This window comes from Alligator sinensis, unplaced genomic scaffold (genome assembly GCF_000455745.1).
Source record: "Alligator sinensis unplaced genomic scaffold, ASM45574v1 scaffold19_1, whole genome shotgun sequence".
Classification (NCBI taxonomy): Eukaryota; Metazoa; Chordata; order Crocodylia; family Alligatoridae; genus Alligator; species Alligator sinensis.
This window is the reverse complement of record NW_005841916.1, coordinates 2789998-2814791: the sequence shown is the minus strand read 5'-3', so window position 1 is coordinate 2814791 and position 24794 is coordinate 2789998. Positions and strand designations below refer to the sequence as shown.

The window sequence follows — 24794 nt, the reverse complement described above, 5'->3', positions numbered from 1 at the left end:
ACCTCAGCGTAGGGTTCCCCAGACGCTCCCGAACTCAGGAAGACAGCCTGATCACCTGTCTTGTCTGGACAGACCCCTAGGCCTCTAGCTAGATTCCTAGCATAGGCTACCACAGCTTATAGCTAGACCACGCGCTATCCGGAACGCCCTGTGTGTTTACACCTTGCTTGTTACTCGCCGCTACCCATCAGTTGTTCGTTTTTCTACCTGTACCACATCGTCTGTGTCTACCTGCCACTGTAAATAGTATTCAACTCGTTAATCATCTTGTTGGTTTGTAAGTAAATTTATGAATTTTCTTCACCTACTACTTGTCGCGCTTTTTTCCTCTCTCACACTTGGCATCCCCGAGCGTGTCTGGGTTGGTGTCACTACTCCGTGCCCCACTCGACACGCAACTGAGGCCATTTTCCAAACACCATCCTTGAATTATGGCCCACAGAACTGAGTAGGTGGAAAAAAGTTCTTAGCAAGCTTTTGGGTGCAGTCACCGTCCTTCAGGTATGGGGAGTGAACAGCAGAGATTCCCTATGCCTGAAGAAGGGTGACTGCACCCAAAAGCTTGCTAAGAGATTTTTTCGAACTACTCAGTTGCTCTAATAAAATATCACATCTACTGAAAAAACCTTGCCTGCCTATGTTCTTAGACCAACACAGTTGCAATCAAAAACCCCACATACAATACAGTATAACCTCATACATCCAGTGTGCTCAGGCCCAAGCACTTGCTAGAAACGTGAAAATGCTGGATTTTTTAAAAAGGCGCAATGGCCGGTCGTAATGCAGCCGAATAAACTCCAAAGCAATTTGAGCTGAAGTAAACTACTCCCAACCTCACCGTCTACAAATGTATTTAAGCACAGTAATTCACTCCACCATCAGATAGTCCCATCAGACACAGGTACTATCCTATGCCGGAGTAAACTGATCTACTGAGACCTAACTGCAGCACATATGTAGACAGTGATGCCTTACTGCGCAGTAAATTAATTTACTGTGCAGTAAGGAGCACATGTAGACACACTCAGTGTGGCCACTGGGGACTAGGTGCAGACTGTTCAGTTAAGGACCAGGAACAATGGTCTCAAATTGTAGCAGAGGATATTTATGCTGGGCATTAGGAAAAACTTTCTGACTATGAGGGTGGTTAAGCATTGTAACAGACTGCTTAGAGAGGTTGTGGAAACTCAATCCTTGAAAGTATTTAAAAACAGGTGAGACAAACACTTGACTAACAAACACAGTTTAGTCAGAAACAATCATGCTTTGAGCACACACTTGAACTACTAGAAAACCTCCTGAGATCCTTTCAACCCTATTATTCTATGATCCAGAATAAACTCTTATAGAAAAGTGATAAAAGACAGGAACATCCTATCACCAGCCAGAGAACACTTGTCACAAAACCCATCACGCCATCTTTTTTCACAACCCTTATCTAAAAAAAAAAAATCCACAAAATACCTTCAGATGATTGGCCTAGAAACAGAAATTCATAGCTCTACCAAAAACCATAGAACTCAGAGATACTGGTTTTATGGTTAATTATATATTTTTCATTTCTGTCTCAGCTAACTCCTCTTTGCTCCACAAGTGATAACTGGCCACTTCACTTTTCAAATGATCAATCCATTAACCTAATTAGGTTAAACTAAAACAATTATTTTAACTTGTACTTAGGTTGGGCCATGACTGCTTCTTTCCCAGACCCGATAAAGGGCACTTAAAACCCAAAAGCTTGTTTCCTCTTGCTCTCTCAATTATACAGGTTGGTCCAATAAAAAAAATATTACCTCACCTCAAAAAACTTGCTTCTCCTATATCCTCGGACAACCATCCCAGTTACAGGAACAACACTACCACTGACTGTTTGCCAGCAAATGCAGTAAATGCATCACACAAAAGGGCACAAGCTTCAGGTTGGAGAGTTTAAGCTTGGTGATCATGAGGGAAGGCATCCTGATACCCACAGTAGTTGGGAGGGGGAAAAATAATTAAAGAAAATAAAACCAAGAGACTGCCAATAATTTAAAGCTATTTTTGCCCCAATTATTTTTATTACTGTAATAACATATACAAGTTTGATTTAATAAAAAGGCACTATGGGGGAGCAAGCAGATACTGCCAAGTTCTGCCTCACTAAGCAGAAGCAGGAACTGAAATGTGTTTGTAGCCACGCTGTCCTAAAGTGAAGACGCATGAGGACACAGGCACAAACATGGCCCCAATGGACACCGCTAGTGGAAAGATTCCAAATTTGCACTAGCACCTGCACCATTGTAAGCTGAAGCTGCACAGACACACAAAGAAATGCTATTTTTCTGAAATGTAGCATTTGTATCACCTTGCCTATGATCTTGGTCAGACTGGAACAAGAGAACTTCAAAAAACAAACAATCAGATGTTCATGAAGTAATACTGGCAATTCAGATGGTACAATGTTCCCTTGTACCAATATGCTACTAGGGATTTAAGTGTACTGCTCAAAACAGCCATCATTCAACCTGAATGAAAAAGCTATAAGGGACCGAACATTTGTGCATTTATTTTTTAAGTAATTTTATTTTTAAATATCGAGATCTTAGCCACCACATCTTAACTAAATTTCAGTATGCAAGCTCACCATGTACTAACCCTTCCTATAGATATGGTGGAATGGGAAACACTGCTTTTTCATTAGAATATTTTGTTGATTAGCATTCTGCTTTCAGAATTATAATAGCGAGACACAGTCCCTCCTTTTGCCAAATGCTTAGTCATGTAGTTAATATTCATACTATTATCACCTCATTTTAGGCAACCATTCTCAAACCTGTTCAGTGAATACAGGTATTCACTCAGTCTGTGCAGAAATTAATTTACAGGCCTCCTGGGTCTGAAACTATAATAACAACTTCATATTTTAAAGAGTACAATGTACGTATCAAAATGACATTTTCTTTCTTGCCTTCAATTTATTCCTTGAATGTGTATGCACAATGCACCAGATAATCAAGTCCGATACATAATGTATTTTGAAAAGGAACTGATATGGTAGAATATTTAAACTGCAGCATAACAAACCGGACACACACATCTGATAATCCTTTGATGAAAAAGTTGTTTTCCATAATTAATAAAATGGTAGGTAATCTTCATATTTAAAATGCACATTCCTCCTATGCTGGAATATATAGCAAACTTCAATCTTAACACTGGGTTTCCTGGATGCAGTTGTCCACTTGAAACCTATCACTTTTGCAATTGTTCAGTAACACATTAGGATTTTCACTGCGGATGCCCAATTCTTATATTAGATTAATTTTGAAAATATTTTATTTAATTTTCAATTGTGAACTTTTTCACTACAAATTTCATTTATTATGTTTTTACAGCATTTCAGCACCACAGTACCTCAATCTATGCGGCCTCTGGATGCTAACACTAAGTAAGTTAGACCTGGACTCGTTCAAGAAACATTTGGATGCTTATCTTGCTGGGATTCTTTAACCCCAGCTGACTTCCTGCCCCTGGAGCAGGGGGCTGGACTCGATGATCTTCAAGGTCCCTTCCAGCCCTAATGTCTATGAAATCTGTGAAATCATAATACATAGATTAGAAAATGCTTATTTCCCTACCAAAGGTAAATTCAGCACATGGAAACAATACAGGTATTCCTCAGACTTACAACACAATTGGTTCCTGAAAAACGCATCTTAAGTCAAAATGTTGCAACTTGGAACCGATTTTCCCATAGGAAACAATGTTATAAATGGGGGATTGGTTCCTGAACCAAGGCCTGATACCCTATCGTCACCAAAAATAACCCAGAATTTTCTACTCAATCAATTATAGATGAGTAATATAGCTACATCAATGTATTTATATTGCAAATAGCAATCATATTGATTTGGAAGGACTTCTTTAAGGTGACTGCTGAACTTTTTGAAGGGTTCTTGGCTGGAGTCTTCTCAGGAGTCTTGGCTGCAGGTTTTTCTGGAGTCTTGTCTACTTTCTTAAAGAAAGTGTCCAAGAAAGTTTGGACAGATGATCTCCAGGGAGATTAGCGACATAGTCAACTTGTTCGCTGGCATAGCGTTGCATCGGATCAAGCGTTGTAAAGCTGAAACTGAGGTCAGAAAATTGAAACAGGGTTTCAATTTATAAAAGCTGTAAGTGCGAAACGTTGCAACTTAAAACACTGTAAATCAAGGACTGCCTGTCCAGTACTCTTCAACCCTTTCCCATTTAGAGTTGCAAAACAAGAGGATTCCACAGCAGATGATCATTCCTGTGTAATGTACCATATCTGCATGTAGGAGTTTCTACAGTACTCACATAAAAAAATAACCTGGCAAGGTAGTGTGTGCAAGAGCAGATGGACTTCTGCTGGGAATTGCTAGTGTGCAAAAAGATGGAAAGGGAAAGAAAATAAAGGAAAGACAACAAACAGATTCTTTCTTTCCCAGGTTTGCTTTCAACATGATTTTTTATCAGCTAGCAGAAAACTTAATTCAACTATTTACCTTAATTACATATTTTTACTTTGTTTGATCCTTCTTTCTAGTGACTAGGTCCAGAGGCTACACCTGCATTGGCTTATAACTAGGGACCTACTTAACTTGCAACAAGACAAAGTCATTTTCACAGCTTTGTCCTGGTAGGAAGAGCCTATTTTATAGGCATTTGACAGCAGTCCCAACCCTCAGTGATGACTGGCAGAAAGACCCTGGGGGGAGGAGGAGCAACCTCCATCTGGTCTGTTGTCCCCTTCATACTGCCCTGCCAGCCAGTGTCTTCCCCTCCCAGGTGGGTTGCAAGGCCTGCCTGGGAGGGAAGACTTAGTAAAACACTTATTTTTATTGTTTTTCCAACAAATTTCACAGGCAGCCCCAGATTTCTCAGTATCCACAAAATCCACGAAACATCAATTTAGGTAGGTCCCTACTTAAACAGGAGTGCTCAACCCATATTCTATGGTCTAGATTCTGCCCATGGCATCACACGCCTGCTGCCAAATTTCCATACCTGTGGGAAGCCTTGGGCCCTGCTTGCTGCACTCAGGACAGGGAGATGGTGAAGCCAGGCCCCATGGCCCAGTCCCAACAAGCAGGGGCCAGCCAAGGCCATGCGGAGCCCAATCCAGCCTGCATACTGACCCCACACCACTCACCTGGGCCATGGGACCAAAAGCTTCAGCATCACTGTCTCATAACTTTCCTAATGATTCCTCTCTCTGTCACTTTAGCCTGCTTGATTCAAATTAGCAGGGAAGGGAGTCAGTTTCAACCAACGGACTGCATCTATACATGTTTGGACATTTGGTTCCCCGGGGACAAGTAGCAGCAGCACACCTTGTACCGTATCTATTTGTTTCCGGGAAACACCTGTGCCATGTGCGCTTTGGCACATGGTAAGTTACTCTGGGGGCAGTAGGGAAGGCTGGGGCCAGCACTGTGCTGGCCACAGCAGCCTTACCTGAGGGCCTCCCAGGTCTGCAGCTGTGGCAACTGCACCAGGCAGAGCCTGGCTGGCACCGCAGCGCTGCTCTGGGTGGCCCAGCTCAGTTTTCAGCAGTGCATGCTGCCCGTGCATGAGCTGCTCCAGGTTTTTTTTCCATTTTTTTTTTGATCCAGAGGTCAAAAAACCCACAGAAAAAAACCCAAAAAACAGCAGTGCATGCATGGGCAGTGCACCCTTGTAGCACAGAGAACACCTGACTGTGCAGTATGTGGTGCTACAGACGTGTTTGCAGTGCCACATACAGTACAGCTGCGCTCACCTGAATGCACCCATGATGGTCAAACACCCCTTATATCTAAACTGTGGCCACTGGAGGACACTTGCTAGACTTTGGCTTCTACTTTGAAACCTAAACTCATGATGAAATGAGGATTAAAATCAACCTAAGTCTTCAAGAAGGTCTTGTTCTCAATCATTCTGCCTAATGTTTTCTGTGGAATTTGACAATGAAACTCCATGCCACTCTCCTATACGTAGTTACCCCCCATTAGACAGCAATGGTAAAGCAATGAGAGCTTAATGAGCAAGATCTTAAGAACTTTATATATTTGAAATCTTAAACTGGCATTCTCCATTGAAAAGCACAGATGATTTCATGAACAAAGTCTAAAGATAAAACCTCATCTACGTCATCCAGAAATATAGCCGAACCTTTTATTTAAAGTCTTACCATCACAGTATCAGAGATGAAAAGAAGATAACCCCTTGTCCGAAAAGTACTAATAGATTCTGTTTGTCAAATGAACTCTCATTTATCTCAAGCTGATTTTTTCCAAGGCCAAGTGTCTATGTGCTAGCTTACCGTGACATTTGAAATGCCCTAGTTTAAAACTGAAACAGAGCCAGCATCTGTTTCCAATGCAGAGCATCTATTAACTTATACCCTAAAAGCATTTTAAAGAACATTTTTACGGAACATAACTTTTTCACTTGCATACTGGTCATTTGTCCTGGACAAGTCCTAGATCTTGATCTGGCATATTTTTTAATCCATTTCACAACGCATTACTTCTTCAGTTGAAGGAAACCCACATTTTCTTAGTCTCTTAGGACAGGAGTTGTCAACTGGGGGTATGCGTAGCCCTGGGGTACTTGGACCAGTCCTGGTGGGTACACACAGGCCGGTGGGGACAGAGCACCACTGCCTCCCAGGAGCAAGGCCAGGGCAGGGTGAGGGCAGCGTCACCCCTCTGCAGGGCGAGAAAGCTCGCACATAGCAGCCGCCACAGCCATACACCAGCCTGGTGAGCTTCCTTGCCCAGTCATGGTTCTGCTCCTGGGAGGCAGCGGTGCTCCGTTCCCACCTCCCTGCTCGGTGTCCAGCCTCATGCCACCCCCACCACCGCTCAGTGTTCAGCTATGCGCTACTTCCCCCCTATTCCTTTCCCACTTGGTGTCTGGCTGCTGGTGGTACTTAGACTAAAAAAGGTTGAAAACTGCTGTCTTAAGGCGTCTTTATTTGTGCTGAAGGTGGTGGGGGGGTGCACTTTAATTAGACCGGCTCTTGGAGCGGCACTTTAATTAGAGCGGCTCTAATTAAAATGTCCGCATCTCGTGTATTCAGCATCCTGCGTTTCAAAATGGCAATGGAAGCGCTATAACTAAAGTTTGTTCAATGAGCTTCAGTTAAAGCACCCCCCCTGCCATTTTGAAGTGCGGGAATGCTGAAACACAGGACATGGTGGCTGCTGGTGCATGCTAATTAGTATACTCCAGCAGACTTAATTAATTGATTAATCAAGTCAGCGCGTCGGAGCAGCGTCCCCACACATCTACAGGCACCCTTAGAATAGTACCCAGGACTTCAGACTGGTGATGATATAGTAGACAAGTTTTCATCCATGGAGCTCAAAATTCTTAAAAATATGAACACCCATAAGCTAGACAAGTATGTGCTAGCACCATTCTACAAATAATAAAAATTGATGCAAAGGGCACTCAAGCAACTGAAAAACCACCATGCAATGACAGTGTCAGGCATAACACCCAAGACTTCTGATCTCAGTCATTTGATTCCCTTTCAAAACTCAATATTATGTTACAGCTCTCATTTTTAAATGCTAAATAAATGGGTTCTTTTCAATGCTTAAATTCATCTGTTTCATTTGAGCTCATTATTCAGTGCAAAGTAAACTGACCAAATTCCTTTCTACATCTTACCTACCCATGAAAGTATGAACATTATTCATAAAAAAACAAAACTTTATACCACTACAAAATGACTTGCTTGACATTTTAGTATACAACTAACTTTTCTACACATAACACCAAGTCAGTTTGGGTTGTGTAAGTGAACATCAAGTTCCTACAGCACAGCCTCCAAAGTGTTAAAAATATTTGGAGTTGGACTTGTTAACAATATCACACAAACAAAACCTTAAGGGATATTCTGCCTTCAATCACATCCCAGGAAATCTCACCAAAGCCCAAGGACTCCCAGAAAGTAAGTTAATACAGCATTTGACCACAGAGAAGAAAAAAAATAGACAGAGGCAGATATAACACAACCACTGAACCAGACGGTCATTTTTATATATTTGTTTGATTAACAGACTTAAGTGTTTTTTGGAAAAAAACTTCCTTTTAAAACTTGCTTCTGCTCATTTATCAAGACCCAATTAACACCAGTAACAGCAAACAAACTAGATTTGTTTGCATCAGTAGTAGTGTCCTTATTCAACTTTCAAACATATCAGAGTCTAAAATAATCCACAGGCTAAATATAAACTTCCCTTGTGTCTCTGTCACTGATAAGGTTACAGGCACTTAAGTTTTAAACTGAAGTAAATACAATATTAGAGACAACCTATTAATTTAGGTCTTCATTATCTGACACTTAGCATGTTATAAACTTGAAAAAGTACAAGTGAATTTAACCCTTGTAAGTAAAATAAAAGGCCATATTGTTCATCTTGATAGTACTGCAGTATTTACCTTGTGGAATTAAAACAGACGCAGCTACATGACATGGGAATTTCATGTTATCTGTTACTAGCAAGAGTAGTTTGAGGCTGCATTTTTACACTAATATGGTATACATTCTCTTAAATGGCCCACTAACCTATACACTACCAGCTTTAAACACTGATGGGACTCTAGGGGAATGTTCATTGTGACCAAAATGAAAAGGGAAGGAAAAAAAAATAATGGAAGGGGGCAACTCAAGATGATGAGACTCTGGAAGTCTATTTTTTCCAGCCCCAAAAATATTCAGAACAGCATACTTCTTGACTCAATGAAGCACAGTAATCAATATGCACAATTTGTTTCATCGACATGCCTTTAAATGACTGGCCATGTAAACAACTTCAGATTCTGAAATGGATACCAGCTACCTATTTCTATGCTTATGTTGGATGAAAACAGATACATACAGAGCCATCTTCTCTTGCGCCTTCACTGTTAACTGCTGCACTGTGTCAAGGGAAGATTTGCATGGACAGAACATAAAGAAGTCATGCAATGTTGTACAGTCACTAAAACAGTCTTGTGCAGCTGTTTGTTGTGTATGCTCAAATGTATCTTTGGATTTTTTTTCTATCAACCACCATTATTTTTTGACAAGTCTTTACCTGGGTTTTATATCTGTAAGTAAATTAGCACTGCTATAGTGATAAGAACATTGATTTGAGGTCTACATTTTATACTAGGCTGATCTCAAAGAAACTGCTCTACTCAAGACACTTGCAGGGGATGATGACTGTTAATGTTTTGCAAACTACTAGCCTTAGGAACGAATAGTTATACCAATCGAAAAACAGAATTCCATTCATAGGATCTGACAAAGACTATAGCCCAGGGGTGACCAACTTCAGCACAAGTGCCCTAAGTGGCACTGGCAGCCTCAGTGAGCTCCATACAGCAAATCAAGGAGAGGACAGGAAACAGTGGCAGATAATGCAGCAAGCAGAAATGAGAGCAGTCAACTGGAAAGGGAGCACAGGGCAGGGAGCAAAAAGCAGAGCAACTGCACTCTGAGATGGCCTAGGGCTTAATTTGTGGTACACCTGCCTAAAAGAATGACCCCCACTGCTGTAGCCTACAAAAGCTCAAGCATCTCTAAAAAAGTTTGTCTATAAAGTGCCACCCTGCCCCACCTTCTACCTAACTACAGACTAATGTGGTTAACTGTCCCTAGTGCAAGTTAAAGTAACTGTATTATTATCTTGATGGGTGAGAAGAAAAAAAAACCCCATTTGTGAATGTGTTAACATTTAACATTCAATTACAGTTATTTTTCTGTAAAATGAACTCAGCCTAAGAGTTGAAGAGTTCCCTGTCAACTCAGACATTCCTTTTTAATTTCTGAAATTATACTTATTATAATTATAAATTATAATACACAATTTATAATATTATTTGTGAGTAAAATCTTCAGATAACTTGTAGCACCTTGAAACCAGAACAGATAAGACTGAATAGAAAGAGGGCCATCCAGGGGAAATCAACATTCAATAGCCCTATCCCACTCAGACAATGGGACTGCTACCAACAATACCATTAGCTTTTCACTACCTGCCCATCATTCATTGGGAATGATGAAGCAAAATCCCCAGTAGACCAGGAGAAATTAAAAAAAAGAAAGAAAAAGGAAGTGCCAGAGCTCTTTCAAGAGAGAGTTTGCTAAGCAGGGGCAGGCATTCCAGCACTAGAAACATAAGAAAGACAGCTGGAGCAATAGCAAGAAAAGCAAGAAGGGGGTTTTGGCCTTCCTCCAAGGACCCTTAGGAGTGGTGAAGCTCACAGATGGGGGAGCTGGAGTTCAAATATAGTATTTACTCACATACCCGATGCACCTTCTTCCCAAAAACAACTCTCCAAAACTGGGGTGCGTGTTTTAAGCAAGGAAGCCGATTTCTGCACCAGAATGGAGAACTGAGGGTGGTGGGATGGCTGCCAGGAGCTGAGAAGCAGCTATGACAGGGTTAGACCTATAGCTCTTTAGCTACAAGGAAAGGGTATGAAGCTGGAGGAGTGGATTCTGCCTCCCTACATGCAACCATCATTCAAACATAGTGAGCTGTGATGTGGTAGTTAAGATTCAGGGGGGAAAAAAATCTTTATTTTACCTTCCCAAAACAAGATACGCATCTTATTTGGGGGTCCATGATATGCAAGTGAATATTATATTTACTGTTCTGCTCATGTACTGTATAGCTCATGTACTGGCTAAAAGTAAACCGTACATGTTTAAGGAGTGCTTTTGCATAGATAATTTTACTTGAGGACTTGAAGCAGGTAAAACACAGTTAAACTATAAGCCAGAGAACTTGGAGCTAGAGCTCTGGGGGAAGCATAAGAGTGACTAAGCAAGCTCATGAGATGAGAGCTTTCATTTCAGGATATAGAACAGTTGAACTGAACAGTCCCACATTAGATGGGATTGGGGGAGGGCAGGGGGGCAGGGAGACAAGGAGTCTGCCTCCCCAGCAGTGTTCCTGAGAAGCCACAACTAGAAACAGCATCTGGAAGCTGTCCAGGCCCAGCTGGCTTGGAAATACAAGGAATCCAAAGGTTGTGTCCAATTATAACAGTCTGGTGACCATCTACTACAGGAATGCAGCCAGGACTGGCAGTCTTTAACTATAGCTCAGGGTTTGTTTTTTAAACTTATTTTTAAAAAATGACCTTAAAATTGTGTATATTCATCCTAGGAGATTAAGGAACTTATATTTAATTTACAAAGGGCTTCCGGTTAGAGAAACAACACTTCAAAGGCCATTATAGATGTTTTAATTTACATCAAGCTGGACTGCAGCTTAGTGCTGAACAAAAGTGGAGAATGGCCACCCAACACAGCAATGACAAAGGGATATATATCCTGGATAAATATTTTTAGTGTTGTCCACATTGTTACCAATACCCTAGTCCAGGTGTGCCAAACACCTGGCCCACCGGGCTTCTTACAGGCTGGACCACCCACCTTCATGGACCGGATTCAGCCCACAGGGCTTGTCATCACAGCTGCCAGAGCCCCAGAAGTGACAAGTGTTAACCAGCACAGGTGCTGGAGTTGCTGTCTCAATGTAGCTCCAGAACCTATGGAGTTAACATAGTTTGCCTCCCCCACCTGCCTGCCACTGGAAATCAGGGGTTCTGGTCACCTCTGGTGACTAAAATAAGTGACAGGGAAAAAGGTGGACAAGCAGCAGCTGTGTTAACTCCCTGAGTTGTGGAGCCTGGCCAAAACAGCATCTCCAGCAGCCAGGGGATAAACACCATTGTCCCTGTTCACAAGTTATTCAGCCCACAAGTCCAGTCTAGATCTGGCCTGGAAAAGCCCTGCAATCTGAATTTGGTCCATGGGACCAAATGAGTTTGACACCCTTGCTTTATTCTGTACAGACCTCGCAGGAACTGAAAATGCTTCAGAGACCATGCTCAGGTCAAGGGCAGGAAAGGATGATCCTCCAGTGGCTTATGCACACCAGCTGACCAGTGGGCAGTAACATTAATACTACTCTAAAAAGGAACTCAATTCACCTCCCCTGAGGACTTCCACAGTTGCAAGGGATGGGGAATGAGATGTACAGAGAAAAACAAAAGCTATGCTGAAACCATTAAGATGACTTGGATACTCTGCTCTGGATTCCGGGTTCCAATCAGGCAAAGATCCAACCAGATTTTTTTTTCTATTCATACTTGCCCCTTAGTAACATCCTGGAATTGACAGTGTGTACAGTGACAGTGTGTACAGATAACACTGATGTCGAGCCCCAAGTGTAAGCAAACGCAAGCTGAGGTTTGCACCCACATAATGTACATCTCAGCTTACCTTTTCTCTTCTTTGGGGTTCACAATCTGTACATACAGCTGCATTGATACCAATGCCTTAATGCTGTTTTCAACCTTTTTAAATAAGCGTACCCCGGCGGCTGGACATGGAGTAGGTGGTGGGGGTGGGGCATGCAGCTAGATGCGGAGCGGCAGCAGCATGGGGTGGTGGGTGGCAGCGGTCACTGCTGTGTGCAAGCTCCCCCTTCCCCGCATCCAGCCAGGTGGGCAACGTCTGTGCAGCCCGGCCGCAGAGAGGCACCACTGCCCTCACCTCCTCCCGGTCCTCGTCCTGGGGGGCAGCAGCACAGGATGGTGGGTGGCACCACTGTTCCCTTCTGCACGCGCGTATCCCCTAGGGCAGGGGTTCCCAACCCCTGGACCACGACCCAGTAATGGTCCACAAAAGGTTGGCTACCAGACCGGAAGTAACCGTGGACCAGCAAACCGTGGACTGGAAATGACCAGCATACTGTGGACCAACAGCCAACCCTTTTTTTACACTGAATATAAAAAAGGGTTGGCTGCCGACCCGCAGTATGCTGGTTGCTGCTGGTTCGCAGTTTGCCAGTCTACCATCATTTCTGGTCTGCAGCTTACCAGTCATCAGCATAAAAGGGTTGGGAACCCTTGCCCTAAGGTAATTAAGGTTGGAAGCCCCTGCCCTAGGGCATACAAAAAGTGAAGATCACTTTAAGTAAGTAAAGGGCACCCCAGGATCTACCCCTGCCCCAGGCTCTGACCCCAATCACCCAGCCTAGGTAGCATTGGGCCATGGCTCAGCCTAGCCATTTGCATCCTGCGGCTCCCGACAATGCAGCCTCTGACAGACTGAGATAAGACTGGTTGGTGACCACTGCCCTAGGGCCTTCCCGCCCTAGGGCATGGTCCAGTTGACAAACGCCTGCTGCATCAGGACTATTTTCAATAGGGTTACCATATGCCCAGGTTTTCCCAGACATGTCCTCTTTTAGGGCCCTCCCATCTCCACCTAGGCAGGTTTTTTTTAATATCAACAAACATCCGGGATTTTGCTCTGCCTCCACTCAGCATCAAAGTTTTTCCAGGCACTTCCTGATTTGTCCCAGCAAGGAGCTGCCTGGGGCTGGGGGGGAGCAAAGGAGGGCAACTGGAGGCAGGAGCATCACATGCATCTGTGTGCACACCCCGGCAGCTGCAGGCAGGCAAGTCTGTGTGGGGCAGGGGTTGGAGGGCCAGGGCTGGGGACTGTGGGTGTGGATGGATGTGCAAAGGTGCCTGCCGGCACTAGGACTGCAGCAGGGTGGGGAGCTGTCTGCCTCTCCAGCGGGGGAATGGGGTGGGGGGGTTCTTCAGGAGCAACAGAGAGCTGCAGGTCAGGAGTGAGGGGTACCAGCAGGGTGGGGGCAGGCAGGGGCTGCAGGTAAGGAGTGGGGGCACCGGCAGGGCTGGGGGGCTCTGGTTTAGGAGTGAGGGGCACTTACGGGTCAGGAGCACAGGGCACAGACAGGGCCAGGGGGCTGCAGATCAGGAATGAGGCGTATCAGCAGGGACAGGGGCTGAGGGTTGGGAGTGAAGGGTACCACCACGGTCTGGGGGCAGGGTACTGTGGGTCAAGAGTAAGGGACAGCAGCAGGGCTGTGGCAGAGGCTGTGGCTTGGGAATGAGGGGCAGGGGCAGGGCACAAGCATATCACTGCCCTTCCCCACAATCATATTACCACCACCACCCCCAACAGGTGTCTTCTTTTTTGAAACTGGAAATATGGCAACCTCAATTTTCAACAAGATAAAACAACTGCTAAAGATTTCAGTGGAAAAGACCTTGGAAAGTAATCAATTGCCCCCATCCTGAACACCTATTTTTGCAGGACATTCATGACACAAGATCACTTTGAGAGCTCACAAAAAGTAACAACATTGTATTGCAACAACCTAAACTTTACTGGATATATATCAACACAAGTTGCCAATTATAAACAGACAACAGAAATAATTAAACTGGGGAAGAACTGTAAGAAAATAAAACCCAAATACACCTCTCAAATCATCACCTCATCCTGCAATACAAATCTGGCACACCAGTTACCTCTGCAGCAGGAAACAGCTTTCATGTACAGAGGATTCATTACTACAAGATCAAACTGCAACTAAACTATGAAACTGTCTCATATATTCAGTATCAAGGTACAGATAGTTATTTACAAAGGAAATCATCAGTTTGAACAAGAAGCTCTTTTAAAAGTATACACTGAAGACTCAAGGGAATGCTAGCACTAAAACTGAAAGACAGCAAAAATCTTGAAAGTCTCCAGACTTTCAACATAAGTCAGAAATTTAAGCTTGCAAAGTTAATGTTTTCATATCTCAGGACTGAACAAAATATAGATACAACAGAGCCATGCCTGGATCTTCACCAATACAATCATATTAACACTGAAAGCAGTCATTGGTTAAAGCGTTGCATCAAGGATTGGAAATATAATCCTTTAAAAAAAAAAAAAAATAGAAAGTACAAATAAACTTGCAGAATTCAGCATGTGTTAAGTCACAGATGAGAAAAATCACTGCCCAATTAGCTAAACACATTTTCCTATTGAGTTTTCAAAGGACAAAAACAAAAAAAGACAACCTGTAATTGCAACAATGATTTCTTTCTATTCCACTCAGGTGGGATTTATTTATAGTGAGGCACTGCATGTGCTACAGTACTGAGAAGTCATTTAATGAATGCTTCTGGCATGTTAACAATAGGAAAAGCAGCTGAAAAAAAAGTTGTGCAATACAAAAATCAGAACCTTCAGCACTTAGAAACCTAGGTCCCACTGAGTTTCAGTAGTATTTGAACTAATACTCACATGTTTCTGAAAAATGTGAAAGCTGAAGTGCTCTAACATCATTTGAGAAGCAAGGATTTCTTAGGATGTTATCTTTTATTAGACCAACTGAATAATTGGGACACAGTTAGGCAAGGTCTCAAATGAAAGGCATTCTTCATCACGTGACCTGATGAACAAAGCTTTGCATTTGAAAGGTGATCCAGAAGCTTGTCTAGGTTTGTCCCAACTACACAGTTGGTCCAATAAAAGATTACCACACTAAGAAATCCTTGCCTCCCTTTTGCATAATTCCTGGACCATAACAGCTATATCACTCTAATACATTTCAGCGTCTCCCACATATTGGAAAGCTACTGCAAATATGTGTTGAGGTTTCCTTCCTTATCCAGCACATTTCTAGTATGTTACAGCTTCATTTAAATAGTGCCATTATCCAGAAGGAAGCGTAGAGTTCTTTGTAAGCAACACTAAATACCACTGAAGTACATAGAGGCAAGTGCATGCAAGCATGCATGTAGGCCAAGGGGCAGGATTTTGGCAAGAACCAGAGTGCCATGGTATTTTATAAGAGCTGTATGACAAGCCAGGATACATTAGCAGAGTTAATCTGAATGCTCAAATTGTCATTATTAGATTCAAAACCACACAAGGCAAAAATAGTGTTGACTGCTACAAGTCTGTAGTTTATGTAATCTGAACTCTCAGAATCTAGGTGGTATTACAGAAAATGCAAAAAGGCCCCATGAGGCATATTACAGAAACATTTTTCTTTTTCTTCAAATTAATGTCAGTATATTAAGAGCTGAGATAGTATCCCATAAAAACCTAAAAACTATCTTAGAGTGAAACTCACCTACTGGGTTTTCACAGAATGAATGCTGATATCCCACAATGCTTTTACCTTGGATCTGTCACAACCCAAAGTTGTGGATTTTTTGATTGTGTGTGCTTTGGCACCGCTAAATTATGTTCCCGCCGAATTGCAGCTCTTTTGCACGACAGAGTGTTCTGTTGTTATAGAGAACCCGCGTGCAGGAAAGTGTTTCCCGCCGTTCTGTAGCCTTCTTTGCATTGTGCATTACTCTTGCATTACAGTGATGCACGCTGCAAAGGAGTTCCCGCCATTTGTATTGAGATTTGAGCCACATTATTGGCCGGTCTTAATTTAGGCACACGTGGCGGCTAGCTATTGGCTTGCTAGCCGTACAAAAGGCTTGGGTGGTTTCCGCCCAAGTTGGAGAGAAAGACGGATCTCTAAGCGCTGTGGGTCCTTTCGAACCCAGCGCGTCTTTCTTAAGAAGGCGATAGAGGCTCCAATTGCCGAACCCCCGGAGCCTAGCAAACTCTGGGGCACCACTTACCGACGGCCTCTAGCCTCTCCCCGTCACCGATCGCAGCCCAGACGAATCCCTACCAACGAGGACTGAAGCGGAGCTGTACCTGGGAAACTGTCCAGCCTGCACCGCGACCATCTCCGGTATAAGTAAATAATCTTTTCAATCAACCATTACGCCTCCATGACTGATTCTAGCTCAAGCGTACTACTCCACCCCGCGACTTTTCTCCGGCCCCGCGTGCCCAGGCTGCCGGCCACAGCCCGCATGCACACAGACGGGCCCGGCTCGCGCCCGGCGAGGACGGGACCGGGAGCCGGCCCGCACAGGATCAAGATGCTAGCTGTACCCAATTCCTTTTGAAAAAGCTTTACACTTTTTGCCTATTGTTGCTCATGGTAAATATTTTGTACTATACCAGCTTCAATATACTATGATCTGAAGCTGCTTTGTGAAGACCCCACAGAGGCACTCCAGGAATCAAGAAAGTTCTAAAGAGCCAGGCCCACCAAAATTAAATATCCACAAAGAAACAGAGATAAATTTTAATAGCAAATTTAATAACAAAATACAGATGAGATATAGGTGACCACATATCTTAAGAGTATATCAAGCAAATAATTCATTCTAATTTAGATGAATGCACATTTTATAACTGAAAATCTTATGAACATTTGAAAGAAATTTAAATATAAAGTCTTTAAGGCTTAAAAAGCATCTAACATTTGACCAGTCTGTTAAGGAAAAGGACTTCTCACCTAGGTTTCAAATTAAGTTTTAAAAGAGAGCCTATCTTAGTTCACTGGCAGATGAGCTGTTCAGCTAGAACTGTAGTTCAATGCTGAAGAGCAAATAGTCCAAGGTGAACCCAGATTTTTAAACTCTATTGCCTGGCTCAATATCAAACAGGTTACTAAATAAGGCCCAAATGGTTAAAAGTGCTCCTAATAGGTTCTACTCTAATTAATATTTATATGCCTATTTTTATCTCCTATTTAAGCTATATCTTGTCCTAAACCCGATCTAACTAGCTTAAGACCACTACTTGTACTCTAATATAAACAGCCTACTACTTTTGACCAATCTTGCTCACACTTTCTAAAATTGTTCTGACTTCTGACATTCTCTCCTCTGCCTCTTTCTCTTACCCACACTTTGATCAAGCAAACACAAGCAACTGCTATGTCATATTCCTATTAAGCAGCTTATGGGCTATTACAGTCTACATTTGTAGAAACCTCTCTCATTAAAATTCTCTTTCAAATTCGTCTTTTTTTCCATCCCCTTTTCTTCTCTCTCAAAAACCCCCAACCTTGATCCAAAAGGAGGTTCTGAAGCAAAGTTAACCTCAAGAGCAGTGGCACAACTAGAGTGGGGCGACCAGGTGGCACTTGGTGGAGAGGGAGGGATGGTTGCTGCCACATAATTGCACTTGTGGCACAGCAGCAACTGGAAGTTACCATTAGCCAGATGTGGCAGCTGTCCCGGGGTGCCTGGCCACATCATTACACCTCTGCTCAAGAGTTTCAAATATGTGTTCAGTTTACATCCTTACGCGTACACTGTCAGAATTTATCAAGGCTTTGCAGTCTGTGAACTTAGTTTCAGTATCTCCCTAAAACAAGTCTTTAAAATAAAACGGTGGCAACCATCAATCCTCCTGGATCATAGCACGAGAGCCACCCAGACCTTCGATGTATATGCCGGGGCACAAATTTCTGGAAGAGTGGAGGCTGCCCAGACCTTCCATCCTCTCTTTAGGCCACTCAGATAGAATCCAAAGACCAGACTGAGTCCAGATGTTTGGTGCCTCCATGGCCGTAACTGTGTAAGTATCTGGGAATTGAACCCAGGTCTCCTATGTGGTAGACAAGGATACCACTAAACCCAGCTAAAAATGCTGCAGTTTTAAACAATAACCTCAACGAAAGATTTATTTGCATGCAGTTATACTCATGAAGGCATGAGTGGAAAGGGTTTGAAAAAGTCACACATTCTCTATTCTTAGGAAATCACTCATCTCTACTACCTGCAGAAATTCAAAACACATCCAATGTAAAACTGCCCTGTCCAAAGGCAGCTGGAGCCTACTTTCAGCTTTCAAAGTGGGAAGGGGCTTGGTTTGTGCAAGTAGCTGAGCCTAAGAAACAAGATCCTAAATCTGCAGAAGTATTAAACATGTCAGTAACTCTCATAATTTTAATCCCAACTGTAAAGATACTTAAAGACCCATCTCCTGGACATGGAAATATATGAGAATCTTCCTTCTCATTTACAAATTAAGTTCCTAGTCAATAGGGCTGGAAAGAAAAGCTCAAACACTAGAAGGCAAACAAGAATTCTAAATTATTTTAAGGTATTTGACCTCAGATTTTTGAATGCCTGGGGTTGGTAATACTGTGTTATTCTGGTTGAAACAAACGGGAAAAGTGGAGTGCTAAAGATGTAAGAATGATTAAGAGAGGAAAGAACAACAGAATATAGCAACTTAAAAATGATTAATTTATTTTCCCTCAGTTTAAGTGCTTTTTTACTCAATGCATACAAAATCTATAGATGCCCTATTACCCGGCAAGACAATAATGATGCCACAAGGGAAGCTTTTTCATCATTTAATGTATGGGTAGTCAACCTGCAGCATGTTTGTTTGTCAAAAGCCATAGGCAGCCTTTGTGTATTTAGGAAGCAGGGAGAACAGCAACAGATAGGGCAGGGACCAGACAGCAGATTAATAGATCAAGCAGGGAGAACCGGGCAGCAAGGAGCAGAAAAAGAGAAACACATCAACTAGTGAAAGGGGATTGGTGTAGCACTTAAGGAGGGTGCAGGGCTTACCTTTCGGCATCCCTGCCAAAAGCCTGGCCCTCAGTAATTCAATGGATTCTTTAGTTCTTGAAGCATGGGGCTTACATCCCTTACACATTTTGTTATCCTTTCAGATGTACCCAAATCAGTAATATATGGTGGCAATCCTTAGACTTAGCAATGCATTACTAGTTAAAATGTTCTGACTTAATTCATCCAACTTTTAGCCACACCTACTTATCTATTTTCTTGAAAACTGTCATCTTCTTGAAAAAGAATGGAGAGAAAGAGCCAAAGTATATCCTGCATACTGCCAAGCAAAATACTAACAATTTGGAAGATGTCAAATTGAACTTACCGTATTTATACCACCTTCATTTTTTTCCTTTTGCAAATATATTGTGATATAGCTTTTTTACTGGAGGCTCAAATTTTATTGGCAGAGTTCCTTTATGCATTATTTTGTTACCATGATTCAGATGTTAAGTGGGCACAATCTTTCATAAAAGCTGCAGCAATTACTGCATATGAGGTTATTTCAACATTTAAATTACAATGTCTAATTATTTCAGCTGGTTACTTGGTATTAGCATAAACTCTGTAGGTCTGAAACTGCCAGGATCAGCCCCCACACCTTTTTGTAAAGGTTAGTACATGTTGTACCCTTCTATTTTCTGGCAGACCAACTGATTTTAGTGAGTTGGGGTGTTTTTGACAAGATGTTGTAGCAAAGGCCCCTTCCTTAAATCCACTTCCAACTCTTGACTGAATAACAACGGTCCCAATGACTTACTGCTTTTTATTTTGTCAATCTGTTCCAGGACCTACTTTTCTGACACCAGTCACAGTGACTTAGCTTTATTAAGTGAAAAGAATATGCCTGAGGTTAGTATCTCTTCACTTGTAAAGAGTGAGGAAAAAAAAAAAATCACATTGCTCTTCTGCTCTTTGACTGCATTATGTTCACATTAAAACCGCAGTCAATCATTTGGATCTTTACAATCACAAAACCAAGTCAATAACAGGTGTTGTTTTTCCAAAACACAGTTAATTTGCCAGAATTATGTGAGAGAAAAACACAATGATACACCTCTCTCCTCACTCCAATGTGTGTCCTGCTGCCCAACAGATTTTTAATTCAGGTGAAAAATTAAAAAAAAATAAAAAATGATAAAAGTTTATTAACAGTGACATATATAGAGACATGTGATATATCAATCAACATAGCTCAGGATAATAAAAATCAGTTATATGTATTGTGCCCAGTATAAAAGACAATGGACAGGGTACAAGATCTGTGGTTATTTCCCATAACCTGTAACAGCAAGAAATTGCAACCAAACTGAAAAGTTACATTTAGAAAACACTTCAGAAAGAGTTTATGTTAAAACTGTTTATACAAACCCATTACACTCCATACTATGATTTCCAATACTACAGGGACTGAAAACCATGGGGAAGTCCAACCCTGTAATCCAACAATTCTCTCCTCACTGTAAATTTTCCCAGTGTCCATTTTATTAGCTCTGTACTATTTTTCTCATCCAAGACAACTGAAGCTTTTTTACACTACTTTTTACCTTAAGGAATTAGCTGCTTTCCTGTTTATAGGTAATTTTGAATTAGGAATGTTAACTGGAGGTTAGATAGGCAAGTTTTTACCACAGGTGTTCTACTGTGTAAACAGGACTAAATAACCATGCATATAAGTAGATTAGTCAGTCCTTCTCTTTCCTATAGATCCTATTTATATCTATGGATATAAAAAGACAGTCATAGCTTTCTCCCTGGCTAACCAACTGAAGTACACCGTTTGCCAGCTGTCAGAATCAAAATCTCAAAAATCAAACACCGAAAGTTTTGCACTATGTATATTTTCTGACATCTATTACCATGCTTTACAGAATGAGCTCACACAATCTGTGCATATGAGCTTTTTTCCCTTGTTGGCTGTTAGAATGAGTGAGTGAAATATAATGAAGCATTAGAAATGTACAGAGTTTCTTAGCAGACCTGTGCATGGCATTTTCACTTTGCTCACATTATTTGGAGGAGCACTGCTGTTTTTTAGAATCAAAAGTGCTCTGCAAAATATGATTCTAATACCTGGTGGACAACACATTACCAAATTTGACCATAATGCATTCAATTGCACAGAGTATTCTAGCAGCAAGTTCAGATTTCAACCTTCTTAAATTCCAAGACAAACAAAAGAAGGGCTTGGTATAAGAATTCAACTTCGATAAACAAAACCCAATGCTTTCAAATACAGAAAAATCAAAATATTTATTTAGTGATTTCTTTTTTTCTTAAAGTTTCATGAGATGGCCCCAAAACTGCACCAACAAAATTCAGCAAGCTTAAAAATTCCAGATTCCCAGGAGGAAAGAAAGTAGGAAAGAACATGCAAAGAGGATTTACAATGTTTGTGAAGGATTTATTTTGCTCGGCTTCTTTTGTGCCAAATGATGAATCACAACATTTACAATCATTTTGAATAACAGAACAGCAGCATTTTCTCCTTTATAAAAGATTTCAAAATAATGGATTTGCTGTGATAACCTGTGAAGCCAATTATAGACTAAAAGTGCTTCACACTGTCTATCTTCAGCAGCAGGACTAACTCCCTCAAAGAAAAGCAAGTAAACCCTCATACTGGGAGATGGTTCTGACAAACAAAAGGTCCGGTCCCGTTCCATCCCGTCCCCCCACAACACTGCTGCTACTTCTCTATATAAGAAATAATGTTTACAGAAGGGTCAGTCTTTAGAAGGGTGTTTGTGCCTGAAAGCATGCAAAGAACAATGTTTCCAACTATTTAGGTCTAATAAAAGATATCACATCTACCCAAAGAACCTGTCTGCCTATGTCCTTAGGCCAACACGGCTACAACCAACAACCCTAATGTTTGCAGAATGGCTTTCATTCTGAGGAAACCAAAATGCTTTACATAAACTGATATTTTAAAATGTGTGTGTCCAAGATCAGAGCTTCATTGCCAATTGATATTGTGCCACCATTCCTATAACAATACCATAGCGCAATAACAAATCCTTTTGATCTGAACGAACATAGTATCCTTTAGATATGGCAAATTTCAGGAGACAGAGTATAATTCACCAAATAAGCACCAGTCTAAGATACTATGATTCAATATCGTACAGTTGCAAAAGTGCCATGGGATCTTATAATCACTTAAAGTCATAAGGATCTTAGTGTCATATCTCATCCAAAAGACAGCACCTCTAACAGCAAATCCTGACAAAATTATGGCAGTGATATGATAGGATCAAACTGTTTCCTTTGTCACTACAGAAGGATTCTTTAAAAAACTGACCTCATTCCAGGAGGCACTACATCCAAACACATATGTTCAATCATGTCTTCGTGGCAGTCCCTCTTTCAGAAGTCTGCCAAAACTTTTATGTCAGAAGGGAAGCAACAATTTAGAAATACTGTTTAAAAAAAAGTTGGTTTCCTGAAAAACCCAGATTCCACCTATGCAATATATGAAAAGGATTTATGGGCCCATGTTAGATCAGGTCTGTTATCAGTTCAGTCTGATAACTTTCAGGGCTCAGGACAAAACAAGTTTGGAATTTGTCACTCAAAACCACAGGAGTATGGTAGTATGGTACTGCCCAATTGCCAAACCTTTGCCAGACTTTCAGACCGAGCAGTTCTGTAACTAAAAATTAATAGGATGTGTATGGGAAGAGCAGAATATATGCCTTTCCCTATCTTCCAAACCTTCAGTAAAATGAACATTAAAGGGAAACATTACCTTGAAATGAAAGCTTCATCACATTATGCAAGCACTGGATATACACACTTCATCTTCCTGTCACCTTACCAAGGCTAAATTTGGAAATGTGCTGCTAACATGGGTTACTCTGAGTTTTGTTTTTTTTAATAGCAGGAAGCAACAGGAATGCTACTCATCTTTTTTGGATTATCTACCTAAAACAATTTAAACAGATTAAACCCCCCCCACAGGACTTGATGTCTTACCACAATATTACTATACTGACACATCAAGCCATCCTGTTTCCATTTTTAGAACAAGAATTCTGCTGGTAGGACATTAAAGTGATAGGAGAGATAGACTGGGCTATTATGAAGGCTTTCATCTCGAATTCAGTCTAAATCAGTACAACCCAAAACCCAGTGCCAACTGATAACTGCTTGAAAATGACTTGCTTAAAGTTAGCTTCTGATCTCAATCTAGTTTCTACTGAACAAATACCCATATAGGACTAGAGGAATATGAGAAAGAAGAAACAGTACAGTGCCAAAAACATGTGCCAGTAAGTGCAAGTTAGTATTAGAGCTGTCCTTTGATAAAGCTCAGAATCACAAAGAACACGGACTCATGGAGAAGCAGGGCTAAAAGAGACCTCCACAGGTCATCTAGTCCAACCCCTCTGCCCAAGGCCAAATCACTCTTATCCAAACCAGGCTATACAATCTTATACAGTCATCCCTACCCAAATGATCCTAAACAACCACAATCTGAACTCTCCATCAGGCTCCTGTCAAACCTGACAACACAGACCTAATCCCCTAACCCACCACCGGCAAAGCTAAGGAGTCACAGCTGCGAATATCCTGCTTCTCCGAAATCTCATCGATACATGCTTAAGAGATCTGGGGACAGAGAAACTTATCTTAACCACCCAACAAAAAAAAGAAGCAAATGCACGTCAAAAAAGAAAAATCCTGTTGAGGCTCTCTAATGACTCTTGTTGATAAAAGCACAAGCAGGTGCATCCAAGGGCCTAAAAATGCTCAGACTCACGTGCCAGGTACAGATATTACACTTTTACCAGTATAAGTGATTGAAAACCGGTCTGTACCCATAACAGCAGAAGTTCGACACACACACGCACACATTCGACACACACGCACGTTTAAAAATGCCAGAACCTAGTCTAAGATTTACGCACCCCACCCCCCCGCAGGGCGAATGCGTGTTCGGTTCCCAACCAATCTAAGCCACGCTGCTTACAGAAACCCATGTAACTTAAACTGATTCCTCCTGGGGCCTTTCGAACATCTGAACCAATCCACAGACTCGCAGAGCAGCAAGGTGGGAAGGGACCTCCAGAGGCCATCTAGTCCGGAGTTTCTCAACCCGTGGATCGCAACCCAAAAGCGGGTTGCAAGAATATACAACAGAGTCGCGAACAAACTTTAAAAATAGATCCTCCTTAAAAGGAGAAAAACGTGCCTTTCCCCTCGCCGGCTGGGGCCGTTTGGGGTCCCACACTCCGGACGAAGGTGGCTGGGTGGCAGCGGGTCAGGACCGAGGGGCTCCGGCTGGGGACCGCCCGCTGACGTTTCCAAACGGGTCCTGGTCCCCCAAAAAAGGCCGAGAAACGCTGCTCTCAACTCTGCCTAAGCCTCACTCGAGCCCCGCGGCCGCGCCCCTCCTGCCCCCGCGGCGCCTTCCTCAACCCCTGCTGGGCGGGGTGCCCCCACCGAGACAAAAGAAGCCCCCTCGGCCGCCCCCACGCAGGGTCCGTCGGTCGCTCACCCAGGTAGTGCCGCCGCAGCAGGGC

The 24794-nt window shown here is 42.2% G+C and overlaps 1 protein-coding gene across 1 annotated transcript in view; it reads right to left on the bottom strand.

Annotated features, from left to right (window-relative positions):
- The window catches only part of DCAF6 (DDB1 and CUL4 associated factor 6), a 153916-nt gene extending 129128 nt beyond the window's left edge, over positions 1-24788 (bottom strand). The window contains exon 1 of the mRNA XM_014517574.2: positions 24770-24788. The gene's annotated coding sequence lies outside the window, so the exon portion shown is untranslated. The remainder of the gene's footprint in view (positions 1-24769) is intronic.
- Between the last annotated feature and the right edge of the window lie 6 nt (positions 24789-24794).